Below are 14,585 nucleotides of genomic sequence, written 5' to 3'. Positions count from 1 at the left end.
TCTTCACTACAGAATTTGGATGATGGGAATCAATTTTGTTCAGCTAGTTTATGTCAGACAAGAGGGATCCACTGAGGAGTCTGAGACAGACTGGGTAAATGCTTCTGTTGTTTCTGACAGATTATCTTCTCTTTTACTGAAACAAGGACACACGTGTTCTAGAGACCTTTGCCGCAGTGTTAGTTTTGTCTGAGTGAGGGCAGTATAGCTGGGCACAGGCCTGTCTGAGTGAGGGCAGTATAGCTGGGCACAGGCCTGTCTGAGTGAGGGCAGTATAGCTGGGCACAGGCCTGTCTGAGTGAGGGCAGTATAGCTGGGCACAGGCCTGTCTGAGTGAGGGCAGTATAGCTGAGCACAGGCCTGTTCACTCCCAGCAGCTCTGTTGGGTTGTATGGGAGTTGATGAGCATTAAAAGAGACTGGAATTTTCTCGTTTTCCTTAGTCCAGAGTTTAGATAAACTGCCTAGTAAACATCAGAGTGCCTAGAAAAAGCTTCATAGAGGAGGGCAGGCCGTGACCAGCTCAGTGATGGTTGACAAGGGCCTCACAAGTCCATTCTGTTACACATCCCTGTGCAGTGAGCCCTGGTTCCTCCCATGCTGACTCTGTATGATACTTAGCGGTCAGCTCTTCAGCTTACCTTCTGCTTTGAAGTTTGAACTCTGTGACATGTGTTGGTGTTCAGATTCTTGCTGAATCAAGTCCCAGAATAAAAGCTAACCAGGACTGAGCCTTAAATGGACATTTCCCAGCCCAGTGTGGTGGTGCATGCCTTTATTCACAGCAGGGACAGGTAGATTTATTCTAGGCTAGCCTGGTCTACAGAGTGAGTTCTAGGTTAGCCAGGGCTATACAGGGAAACCCTGTCTAGAAGACAACAAGCAAGCAAACAAAGAAAGGCATTTTCCCTACTTAATTCTATTTTTACTGTGAATGTAATCTCTAAAAATAGTTGCTGTTAGGCTGTTGGTATTGGGAGTGCGTTATTTTTAATTGGTTCATCAATAACTTCTGTGCAGAATGAGATAAGAAATTTGATAAAGTTTTCAAAACAAGCAAGTAAGTGTGGCATGGATAAAGATACACAATTTCAGAAACACCTGTTTGCACCAGTTCACAGATACATTTCCTGTTGGTTTCACAGGCTTTGACACCAGTGGCCAAACTAGGGCATTTGAATGTTAATGTGAAGTTTTTCTTCTTCTGATAGAGAAAAACAAAACACCTGGTAGGCACCAAAGGGCAGCCTAGAGGTAAATTTTGATGAAAGATTGAATTAAAATGAAAGATTCTCCACTAGAGTACTAAATGACCTTTTAAGGGATAAATGAGCCAGGCCAGTTTCTATTAGTTTCAGTTTGCTTTACCTTGGGCATGTAGAGCAAGGTGGAGTTTGGCTTAAAAATACTTTTAATATATTTAAGCCATATTTATATATCTAGGTAAAGTGGCACACGCCCTAGCACTGGGAGGCAGAGGCAGGCAGATCTCTGAGTTTGAGCCCAGCCTGGTCTAAATAGTGAGCTTCAGGAGAACCAGAGCTACATAGACCCTGTCAAAAAACAAAACAAAGTGAAAATTGTATTTGTGTTTCTGTGTAGTAGTATGTACACATGAATGTTGGTGCCTGCAGAAGTGAATCAAGGGTATTGGAAACTGGCCTGGAGTTACGGGTGGTTGTGAGCTGTGTGGTATGGGTGTTGGGAACCAAACTTGGGCCCTCTGTAAGAACAGAGCCATCTTAGATTAACTCCGGAACCATCTCTAAGGCCTTGAGTCTGGCTTTTGAGGAAGGTTTGTAGTCATGGCAGGATGCCATGGGGAAAATCATGGGTAGAATCGACTCAGGGTTGGCTTCAGTCAGAGCTCACAGTGAGAAAGGAAAGTTGTCCTGTTGCCAGGCACTGCCATGGAACATTGCCACCATCCCACAGCTCCTTTTTGTGCACCTTGCTTTCCAGAGTAAGTGAGGCCTCAGTTTAAGTACCTTGTTCCGGTCACATCCAGGAAAGCAGAGCTGACTTCTGGTTCCTGGCCTGGCTTGCACTTCTGGGTAGTTGTAGGGTTTTGCAGTTATTAGTTGTAATGAGTTACAAGGCCTCAAGTTAGTGAATGGGTGCACTTGTGTGTGCCTGTGTGCTCATGGCTAATTCTGTTTGTTTCTGTATTGTTGAGCTTTTTTTTTTTTGGGGGGGTGGAGAAGGGAATAGAACGTTGCATGTAATCTGTTTGGAGAGTGTCCCTTGTCTAGTCTGTCAGTCACAGAAGTGACGCTTAACAACCACTGTTTCTCTCCGGCTTCTCTGTGTCCTTCTGCTCTCTATGAATTGGGGGTGATGGCCACAACCCAGGAAAGGGGATTGCGAGTTCCCTTTAGCCAAAGTCAAGTCATGGACCCACCACACGAAGGCTGGCTGGAGTAGCCTTTGCGATGTTTCTGTGTTAAGTCTCAGAGGATCTGTTCTGTGCTTGGTCACAGTTCATAAGGACTTGCCCAGGACCAAGAGCTGATAGGAAAGCAGGAACGAATCTTTGGGCAGGCATCTTAAAATTCCTAATTACATGGGAAGAAGAATGGAGGGAGGCCAAAAGCTTCGGGGAATGTAGGAGAGCAGCCATGATTAGCCAGGATCAGGGGCTGTTGCTTGGTCCTTTTTATGACTTGGGTGGTGTTCCTGTTTCACGAATGTTCAGATATGAATGTGAGGGGTTTTGCTTTTCTGGTCATGATAAAAAAGTGGCCTTGCCTAATGGCCACTGGGATTGTTTATGTTCACATAAAGGAACCAGGGCTTAGGTGTGGGTGTCAGGCTGGCTGGTGGCCACCCCAGGGCCTGACAGAGCCAGACCAGTTGTGCTAGCTGAGACCTATTCCTCTTTCTTGATATCCAGAGGGCCTGGTCCTTGAATTAGCAATTCTTCAGACCTGTGATTAACTGGCATTGTGCACTTGCTGTGAACTGGGCACTGGGGTGGATGATGTTGGGTTTACTCTATGTTATGGCTTCAGTCTCTAGGTTTCCTTGGGGCCACAACAATTTCTTGTGCCCTCAGATGCCTGACTGCTTATTTCCTGTCACACTCAGCAGCTGATGCAGCCAGATTTAGGATTGCATCAGCCGGCACGCTACTAACCCAGTAGTCAGATGTTTTGATAGGTACAGTGTTATTGTGTTTTTTTTTAGTAACTGGGTTGAATTACAGGATTGCAAAACACTCCACTATAGCTTAGCAATGGGCTGAACACTGGGTCTCAGCAGGTAAACATGCAGCCATGCTTTAGAGATGAAACAGTGCTTAGCTGGGCTTAGGTGGAGGCGTAAGTCAGAGATGGAGGGAGAGGTGTTCCTGGTAAAGGTGACTCCATTGTTTCCTGGACAGAGTGCTATGCAGATCGAAGGATACAATAAATTCAGGCTGAAACCCTCTCATATTGGATTGACTTAGCAGCAAGAAGGGAAAGGATGTAGCTGCCTCAGAGAATTGAATTCCTGGCTGGTGACATCTCTTGTCAGGCTCAGTTTAGTGACAGTCAGACTCACAAATGTCCTCTGAAGACAGCTACATTCTGAGGTGATGGTTTGGCATCTCAGGGTGAGTTTCCAAGAGGCAAGTGTGTTCATGCTCATTTTGGTCTTTTTGGAGAGTGAGGCCAGTCTCCTGTCACTGATGAGACCCCAAATTCCCAAGATTTGATCCCTGTATTTAGTTGTAGATGGCCTATGTTCCTCGGCGCTGAGGATGCTTCCTCCCTCCCTTGTCTTTGCAAATCTGTAAGGGACATTCACAGAGCAAGCTTCTACAGGGAGCAGGGTATCAGGGCTGCTCCAAGATTCAATGACATCACCTGTGGAAATATCAGTCACATGATTTAAGATGTTCTAGTCACCACATTAAGAGGGGTTGAAACCAATTTCAAAATAGTTCTAAGATACTATTTTTTCTTTTTTTTTGGTTTTTTGAGACAGGGTTTCTCTATGTAGCCCTGGCTGTCCTGGAACTTACTCTGTAGACCAGGCTGGCCTCGAACTAGGAAATCCACCTGCCTCTGCCTCCCAAGTGCTGGGATTAAAGGCGTGCGCCACCACCGCCCGGCCTAAGATACTATTTTAACAACAGTATCTTACATTCTTTTTTTTTTTTTTTTTAAGTTACATGTTCAAAATATGTATATTTTACTTTGGATTTTATCCCGGAATGGCCACATTCCAAGGGCTCAAGCCACATGGTGACAGGCTATATAGTATTGCCGAGTAGAGATCTATAATGCCACATAGAGCTTGCCATGTCCACTGACTCCTCTGGAGGCTTACATAGGACTTCTCTGAGTTGAGTAAGCTCAGGGTTCTCCTGTGGCCTTACCATGTTTCTAACAGACAGAGGAGACCTGGCAAAGAGTTGACACACACCTTCACTCTGGGTGAGAAGGCTTCATTCTTTCAGCTTCTAACTCAGCGAACCCTCTAGTTGGGAGCTCTAGTCTTTCTCAGGCAGAAGGTGTGGTGAAGACACTTAGCTAAGCTTGGGTCCCATTTCTTTCCTCCTCCTCTAGCTTTTGGGCCAGTTATTTTTACCTGAAATACCCTTCTAGGGTCATTTGAGGGTTCACTGAGCTGCACAGAGAGCTTAGAGCAGTTAGTGACACAGAGTTCTGAGTGAGTGTCGGTAGCTATTAAACCATTTAATCCCGAATGCCTGGGACTGGGGATTAAGACCATGGCTGTGTAGTAGGTTGGACGGGTGGAAGAGGAAACCTGGTGGTCCACTGCTCTCTGCTTAAAAATTATTATTATTATTATTTTTTTGTTTTTTTTAGATTTATTTATTTATTTATTTAATGTGTATGAGTACACTGTAGCTGTCTTCAGACACACCTGAAGAGGGCATCGGATCCTATTACAGATGGTTGTGAGCCACCATGTGGTTGCTGGGAATTGAACTCAGGACCTCTGGAAGAGCAGTCAGTGCTCTTAACCACTGAGCCATCTCTCCAGCCCAAAAATTATTATTTATTAATGCCTTTGTATGTGGGTGTCTGCACGAGCATGTGGGTACCTGAGGAGCCAAGAGAATGTTAGATTTCCTGAGGCTGCGTTTACAGCAGCTGTGAGCTACTGGAAGTGGGTGCTGGGAGTCAAAGTAGCCTTTGAAAGAGCAGAAAGTGCTTCTAACTATGTAGCCAGCTCTTCCTCCTCCTCCTCCTCCTCCCCCTTCTCCCTCCCTCCCTCCCTCCCTCCCTCCCTCCCTCCCTCCCTCCCTCCCTCCCTCCCTCCTCTGCTTAGAGGCTATTAGCTGTGTTTTTGTATCACTTTTTTGGTGTTAGATATTAAGGATTGGACCCAGGGACTTGTGCATACCAGGTAAGTGTTCTGTTACTGAGCTCCGAATCTCTGTTTTTTTGGGAAAAAAAAAAAAAAGACTATAGCTTTAGTGAGATATATCCTACACTATATAATTCAGCTATTTAAGCTATGCAGCTCAATATGTTTGAAAAATATTCACTTTGTCAACCATCACCATAGTTAATAACAGTATTTTCATTACTCCTAAGACACCCTGTGCCTAGTAGCAGTTGCTCCCCACTTTCCCTTGGTTCCTTGCCCTTCACTCAGGTTCTGGGCAACGTGAATTCACCTGCCTACAGACCTGACGTCTGGACATTTCACAGAACTGCGATAGTGTGCCGAACTGTGGTATGATGGTCAATAGCCTCTTGTAGAATGTTGCTTTTATTTAACATATTTTTGGTTCTTTTCAACCAAAATGTATTTTATTCTAGACTTTTTTTTTTTTTTTTTTTTTAGATCTGATTCATATTACAGCTGTTAAAGTAATACAGTGCAAAGGGAAATCTGCAACAGCACATGCAAACGTGCCAGAAAAAGGTCAAAGGGTTATAGAGACAAATCACTCTTGATGTGGAACCAGAACACATCACAAATGTCATTGGCATGGTCCCAGAGAGGTAGCCATGTCTAGCAGACTTCCTTAAGCAACTGTCATGCAAACTGAATGATCAAGTTCTTTAACATGTATAGAAAACTGTTACAGGGTTTACAATGAAGAGCTTTAAAGTTAACTGGGAAATAAAGGCTGCAGATGTCACCGCCCAGGGCTCAGGGAAGCTTACAGAATAAGACCCAAAGGGTTGTCCAAACCCACACGAAATGCTATATACAGATAGCTCCAGTGAAAGTCAGGAGAGAAAACCGCTCTTGTAAGGATGGGAGAGATACACAGTGAATTCTTCCTGCTTGTAATGAGTTGGAAAAGCATACTAGACTAGACACAACATGCAGAACAGTTCCTTGAACACCAGAAATTCCAAAGAAAGCAAAACAGCTCACTAGGAAAAATTCTGCCTAGTTATCACCCTGCTTCAACACTATCATGGAAGGGCAGAGGTCAGAATGCTAGGGGCACCCCAGGACTGCCTTAGAAGACATGGGACTCTATGTGAGTGAGTTAAAAGCATGAACACTCCCTCTTTTCTCTCCCATATTTGATTAGAAGTGTGCATTAAAATTAGTATTAAATGTGACATTTCAGAGCTATTGCTGTAAGGAGGAATTCATATCTTCCCTCTGACTTCAGAGAGGATGTGTGTGTGGGCAAGCAGGAAACCATTACCAGGGTCTCTGTAGCTGGCTGCTAGTCCCCAACTGCTGGCTTTTGCAGGATGCTGGTCCAAGGAGGTAAGATTTGTGCAACTGTGCAAGCACCACTCTTACCTCCTGAGAATCCAGCTTCTGTGAATCTGTACAATATGCTTACAAAAATAAAAGTGGTCCTGCCAGGCGGTGGTGGCGCACGCCTTTAATCCCAGCACTTGGGAGGCAGAGGCAGGCCGATTTCCGAGTTCGAGGCCAGCCTGGTCTACAGAATGAGTTCCAGGACAGCCAGGGTTACACAGAGAAACCCTGTCTCGAAAAACCAAAAAAAAAAAAAAAAAAAAAAAAAAAAAAAAAAAAAAAGTGGTCCTTACAAGAGCAAGACAGCACCATCTGAGATGGTTTTCCTATGTATCTAAAAAACATGTCATGTCTGCTTGCATCTGTGATTACTTTAAATAGCAAAATGTCCAGTCCATGTTTTGGCATGGATCATCAGTACTTAATTTTTTATTGTTGGGTAATATTCTCTTTTATGTATATATTTTTTACATAAATTGTTAGAACATTTGTTTTTTTTTTCCTACTTTTGGACATTGTGGATACAGGAGCCCTAGGGACCTGCTTGTACAGGTTTTCTGTGGTCATATTTTTTGCTGTCTTTGGCATATTTGTGTACATATGTAATATATGTTATATATAAATTTACACTATTGAAATTCTTTTTCCTTCCTTATTTTTAAAAAATCTATGGTTGCCCCGGGCAGGCAGGCAGGCAGTGCATGGTTCAGGGAGGGAGTCCTAGTTTATTCTGACTTTCTCCTTTCAAAGCACGGAATACTGGGTGGTAAGAGATGCTCTGCTGCTAGGAATGCTGGGTAGTGAGAGAAGCTCTGCTGCTAGGGACTCTTCTTTTGTGTGACTCTTTTCTCCAGGGGCATCGGATGGTGTCACTAGTTACTTTGACGACAGGAACTTTGGATTGTTTTGTTATTTTACTGTTGGAACGCCAGCTTCTGCTTAGGGATTTCCTTGCTATGGAGACACCCTCAAGGAAGGACAAGCTCTCCTCTCTCCACTGCAGCTGAAATACCCACCCTCCCTGCTTCCTCGTAGTGCTAGCGTCTGTCCAGCTGCTCCTGCGCAGGCTTGACTCCTAAGGGAGGCTCTCAGCTCTACCGTGATGCTCCAAGCCATGCCAGACTTAGGAGCTTAGAGCACTTCTATTTGCTCACAGTCCTGCAAGTGCAGCAGGGCTGGGGCCTGTGGTTTTAACTGGAGCAAGTTGAAGTAATACTGGACTGTGGGGGTTTCCTGGGCCTCCTGCTCTCTATGGGCCATCTTGGGCTTCCTCACATCGTGGAGCAGATGGACTCAAAGGAGTTAGCTTTCTAGCGCCGTGACAAATTACCTGAGATAATCAACATAGAAGGAAAGATTTGTTTTGGCCAGAGGGTTCGGTTCTTTCTCATTTGTCCCTGGGCTGTTTTGGGACCTGTGGTAAAACATCCTGACAGGAACACAAGACTGAGAAAGCTGTTCACTTCATGGAGGCCAGAAAGTGGAGAGAGGAGAGGGTTGGGGTCCCAGTATTTCCTTCAAGGGTATGTACCACTAGGCTTCACTTCCTACAATTTCTTCCACCTCCCAACAGCATCACAGGCTAGTGTCAAATCTTTAACACATTGGCCTTTGAGCGGGTACTTAACGGATCCATAGCAGGAAAGTTCTTATGGAAGCCACAGGTCTCTCTCAAAGTATACAGCATCACAACTACTTACTGTATTCTTCACAGGTAAAGGAGCTGGAGAAATAGACTCTACCCACCCATGAATGCTTTTCCATGTTGACACAGGGAATGACAAAGAAGTAAGGATGTTTACTGTGCATTTGGCTGGTAGCAGGGGCAGGGATGCAGTCACCCCACTCAGGGCAGCACAGTCTGCAGTACCAGGTTTTAAAGGTGCTTTAGAGCGGGAACCTGGCTGTTTGCCAATTGCTAGGCTCTATTGATTCTGCCTAATTTTTGAACCAATTTTTCTAGCACTGTGTTTTTAACAATCCCCTTCTGTTTAATGCCACCACAGCCAGTGTCTGTGTACCTAAGGATTTGATGATACCTTAATCTCTAAGAGAGCCAGTGAGAACTCTTTAGTAAGAGGCAGGATAGTTTACCAAAGAGGAAACACCTGAAAAAACGTTCTGCCTCGGTAACATTGAAGACAAAACACCTAAATTAAACAGCAGCAGGGTGAGTGACCTTCTTAAGGTCTCAGCATCAATAATATAAACAGATCTGTGGAGGAGAAGATGGTGAGACAGGTTTTCCCAGCTTGCCACTGGGGTTGTAAACTCTTCTAACCTTTCTTACTGGAGAGTTTTGGCATACGCTGACCCATTCATTTTTTTGCTACTTGTAGGATGCAGCCTGCACAAGTGCACTGAAGGGTGGATATTATTTTAGGTATGAAGATGTTTGTACCAATGTTATATTTTAGCAAATATGGAAACCTAAATGATATGAATTATTATTCAGTCTTTTAAGATGGAGTTTGTTCACTGGGGGTGTATCTCAGTGGGAGAGTGCCTCTAAGTTTGATCTCCAGCACCACTTGAACCCCAGTAGGGTGACACAGGTTTGTAATTCCAGTACTCAGGAGGTAGAGGCAGGAGGATCAGAAGTTTAAGGTCACCTTTGGACATCCTGGGCTGCGTCAGACCTTGCCTCAAACAAAATAAAACAACAGCAAACCAAAACAACGCCACGACAAAACAATCTGTCAGGAACTATATTTGACAACCCATATGAAATAATTTTAAATAAATATACAGATTGACCTTGTCGTGATTAGTAAAGTAAACCACTCTGGATATTTCAAACAATGTCATTGTGTCACCTACTTTGTAGGTGACAAAGAGCAGAGAAACCATCATTACGCTGAAGGGATCCAGAGCTGAGCAATGTGTCAGGATGACAAGAGGTCTTACGGCCTAGAAATGAGCCACTTGTTGGGCGCAAGAGTCATGGCTACTGGAAAATCCCTTCCCCAGGCAGAGCGGGTGAGCAAATATCCTGGCTTGACCAGTGTCTCCTGTGGCCCAGTCTAGTGGAATAGTGGGAAGCCTGTTTGACAGCCGCCAGGGGCAGGGAATGAAACCGGAAGTGGATGGAAAATGACTACTGCATAGCCTGATCTCAACTACGTAAGAATGATGCATATCAAATGATGTTAAAAATAGTTGTCTTTGCTGATGGATTGATAGCTATCTCTTGTTTTCCTTTTTTTCTTTAAAGAAAGATGTCAGAAATTACAGATATAAGCATCACCAACAGAATACAAGAGATAGAAGAATCTCAGGTGTAGAAGATACCTTAGAAGATGTTGACACAACTTTCAAAAAATCCAAAACATAAAAAAATTCCTAATACAAAACATCCAGGAAATCTAGGACAAAATGGTGACATTTTAGATAGTCTCTCTCGCCTGAGACACTCAGTGGCCTCAGAACTTGGTGTCACCGAAGGCAGTGGTCAGAAGGGGGCGCTCCAGCCCAGCACGTCAAGGCCTCCAAGACAAGCTGAGGCTGGGATTTCTGTGGCCACTGCAGAGTGAGACCCTTGGGAGACATGGCCTTATCAGTCCCTGTCTCTAAAGCCATATTATCTCTGTTTCCATTTCAACAGTCCTTCCTTTATGGGAAAATTATTGTCATGGTTTGTCAGAAAGCTAAGCTGAACACCACTGGAATGCATGGTTTCTTCTTCTCTGGTCCTGTTGGAGTGTTAGGCACATGCTCACGGATTGACCAGAGAGCCTCACTTTACCAGTTATTAGTGGCCTAAAGGAACTTGTACTGAGGTGCATAAGGCCCCTAGTGCTCGATAACATGTGTCCCATAAAACCCACTGTGGTGTTTCCCCCAGTAAATCCCTTAGGTCTCTCAGTATGTTTGCATTTCTAGTGTTTCTCCACCATCTGACTCTGTCTGGGACAAGAGCCGGGCCACCAGTTAACCAGCAAAACTACTTGTGACTGTTTATGAAGTGGCCAGGACATCTAGCACGGAAGATGGGTTCTTTTGAGTGTTTGCGACACCAGCACACTGCCAAGCCCTTAGCTTTGTTCTCTTAAGTGCATGAAGCCACCCCCATAGCTGACTGTGCTGGCTGGGTTGGGGTGCAATTCTGCCAGTCTGAAGCCCCTGCCCCTACGAGTCCTCAGGCAAGTGGTTTTCCCATGGACACTTACTGACAGGTTATCACAGGTCAGAGGAGGTGGTTTTAGGGAATATGAAAGTTTTCCTGGGAGAAAATGGGTCAAACTCAAATACTGGGCATTTTAAAGCTACACCAGGGCTCAAATCTGAGCTCAACTGCAGCTCTAGGGAGAGCCATCCTGGGTTGCCACTAAGGTCCTCACAGTGAGTGCTGCCAGCCAGCTGCCCATGCAGAAACTGAACTCCCTCACCCAGGCTGTGTACCCCTCACAGGTTGGCCTCTTTGTGTGTGGTTGGTGTGGGAGGAATTGTTGGAAAGTTCAAGGGATATTAAAGAGTAATCTTAGGCAACTCTTCATAGCTTGGCTTTCCCAAGTATTCCCTCACCCATATTCCCCATTAAAGAGAGTCTGCCTTAATTTCTGTGGTTTCCCCTAATAATTTCTGCTGTTTGTTGTGGTGTTAAACTTCTGTTTTAGAGACTGAATTAAGATTATGTACAGGAAAATACTGTTTTTTTCCCTGAAACACAAAAAGTGTATGTAATCTAAACAGAATTTTAAATAACATTTGGTTAGGAAGCATGGAAAGATGCTTCCTAAGGGCAGAGAGGGGCTAACAGTACAGCTGAGACAGTCTCTCTTCCTCTCAATTCCAAGGGTCTGAGTTTGACCCATAGCAAAAACAAATAAACAAATGAACACTTCAATTAAAAAAAAAAAAAAAAAAAAAACAGAAAAATCTCAGATCAAGCCAAAATAAAGGCCTGCCTGTAATCGGTTAAAAAGAAGCCTGGGCTCATTGGGTATGAAGACTGCCTCTGAACAAGTTTTACCCCTGGCTGACACTGTTGGCAGAGGCTGGCCCTGGGAATTCTTGAGATTTTGCAGAATTGGGTTTTGCATTCTCTATGCTCATGCCCAAACATCAATTCCCAAGAACAAGATTGTTGTTTTATTCTAAAATATATTCTTACTGGGTTTACATATAATAAAACTCACAGGATTCGTGCTTGTTCTTAAAACGTGTTGCTGTATAGTGTGCATGATATAAAGTTCCATATTTATGTTTAAAAGTTTCAAGAAGGGAATCTTTTTTTCCTGAGTAATCTTGGCTGTGTTTCTGACTGCGTGAATACAACATTCAGTGATTGTGAAGTGCATCCATGGGCAGTCTCTATCTGATAGGCATCCCACAAGATCACTTCTAGTCCCCAGTTTGTATCGAAGTGTAAATAATGGCAATGGAGAAATTACCCAAAACAGTTATTTAAACGGAGGGTTGCTTTCTAGAATACATTTTTTTTTCCTGGATAATTTTCTGTACTTAAAATAATTATCTCTTATAGTTGTAATTTTACCAGTAAGAATAATTCTAAATGAATTCCAAAAGTTATTTTTGTTGTTGTGTTTTTGAGTCAGGGTCATGCCCTGTAGACAAGACTCCTGGTTCTGGAGCTCTGATGCTGATAATTTTAAGAGAGACTTTTTGCTGTTTGAAGACAGCTCACACAGCCTCTTCTTTTAAAACCCAGTTACTTCTTGGACACAGTGATTTTTAGTTTTGATCTGGGCTTTAAGAAGTTCTCCGTTAGAGCTGAAAAGGCTTCGTTAAAACTGTCTTAGCCTGGGGAATGGGGTAGCAGAGAGGGGTGTTTTCCATGGCTATTCATTGTACTGCTAGAATATTTTGCTCCAAAAAAATTAAATGAAGAAATTTCCAACAGGCAAATCAGTAAAAAGAACATGTATTTGTCTGTAGTTTATTTCTTTAACATATTCAGAGATTACTCAAGTATGCAAGTAGACACACATAGGTGGGAGTTAGAATTGGCTTAATGAAAACATGCACCTATCCCAGATAAAACCTCACTGATTCATTCTAGACCGCTGTGTAAGCATAACACGTTCTCACCATGGCTTAACCTGTTTTTATAGTGCACACATGGCTTGACAACAAGGCCTAATTGGTAATTCTGTTTGCTGTAGGCAGAGTTTACCTTTCAGGTCATTTAATCCCAGCTGTTAGCCTGTGTGTTTGGTTAAGTAGAGCTTTCTACTTCAGGGGCTGGAGCAGTCTGTCCATGCTGAGAGATGATCCCCAGAGAGCCTGGCATGGGAGGCATTGGCTTTATCTCTGTTAGAAAACAAGGGAGATGCTGATGTTATGTTTCCACTGTGATTGGCATCAAGTTGTTCTCCTTCTTCTAGTTACTGATACTCCATGTTATAAACAGTATTCAGCATCAAGAAATTATTAGTATATATTAATTATATAAAATACTAATTTTCATTATAATATTTTTATACATGTGTGTAACAGGGTTGGATCATAGTCACTGGTTTCTTGTCCTTGTCTCCTTCTTTACCCTCCCACTGTCCCCTTTCTTTTCCCAAGTGGTTCTCTCTCTACATTCATGCTTAAAAAAAATCTAGAGAAAATGAGATATGAGAGAAAATGTGATATTTACCCTAATATGGCTTATTTTGCTTAACATAATGATTTCCAGTTTCACCCATTTTCCTAGAAATAACACAATTTAGCTCTTTATGGCCCTGTAAAATTCCACTGGAGGGGCTGGTGAGATGACTTACTGGGTTAAGGTGCTGGTCACCAAGCCTGATGACCTTCAGGATCCTGGGACCTATGTAATAGAAGGAGAGAATCAAGTTGTGTTCTGACCTCCACAGAGGACACACACACACACACACACACACACACACACACACACGTACACACCACACAGCCTTCTCACATTATATACTGTAATGAAAGAAATTATTGGATATATATACACCATATTTTGTTGTCCATTCATCTATTGATGGGCATCTAAACTGATCCATAGCTTGATCACTATGAACACTGATGCAGTAAACAAGCATTTTGAAGGAAGACACTCTACCACGTGCTTTTAATACAACATATGCTCAGCATTTTGTCTGAGTGCTTGTTTCTAATCCTTGTTTCTAAACACACGTGTTTTATACAAGGCTGGCTGTGATGGGACTCAGCGCTGTACGCACTCACGAGCCTGTAGCTGTCCATCTTCTATATAGGCCTTGGAAGTTTCCTTTCACATGATAGTAATTAGTTCATCGAGATCATTTTCCACATTTTCTCGCCCGTTTCTCCTCTTGCTGGCCACTTAGCATCCTACTGATGCTTGCCATTTTATTTTATTATTGTTACTTTTGCAACGTTGGGGATCGGGCCGGGCGTCTGGAGCATGTCAGACAAGAGTTCAACCATGAAGTCACATGCCCTGAATTTTAGTCTTTGGTTCTCTTGAACTTACTGAGTTCAAGGGGGTGGAACTTTAGTAGCTTTTGGTATGTGTTAACTAAATTTCCTTTCAAAACATTATGCTGATTTATAGCACCAATTAAATGTTTCATAAGTTGTTTCCCAACCATGTGAAGATTATTTTGCAGTTTATTTTTACACATCTGTATATCAAATTAAAAAAAAAGAGCCCGGAGGTGAAGCAGGGCCTGGAGGAATTTGCATGTGTGTTGATGTTTACTGTGAACACTGAGTTCCACAGGTACTGAATGCTACAGATGTTCTCTTACCGAGAATTGCAAAAAAGACCAATTTAGCTCCAGGCCACATGTATGGACCTAGTTCCTACTCGAAAGTGTGATTTGTAAGGCTTCTTTTCCATCTGTGAAGTAGATACCTTGACTTTCTGTTTCTGTGATAGCAGGTGTCTATACAGAAATACAGAATGAAGGAGCCCAGGGAAGCCATTTC

This window comes from Arvicanthis niloticus, chromosome 9 (assembly GCF_011762505.2).
Source record: "Arvicanthis niloticus isolate mArvNil1 chromosome 9, mArvNil1.pat.X, whole genome shotgun sequence".
Taxonomy (NCBI): domain Eukaryota; kingdom Metazoa; phylum Chordata; class Mammalia; order Rodentia; family Muridae; genus Arvicanthis; species Arvicanthis niloticus.
This window is presented reverse-complemented; position numbering follows the sequence as displayed.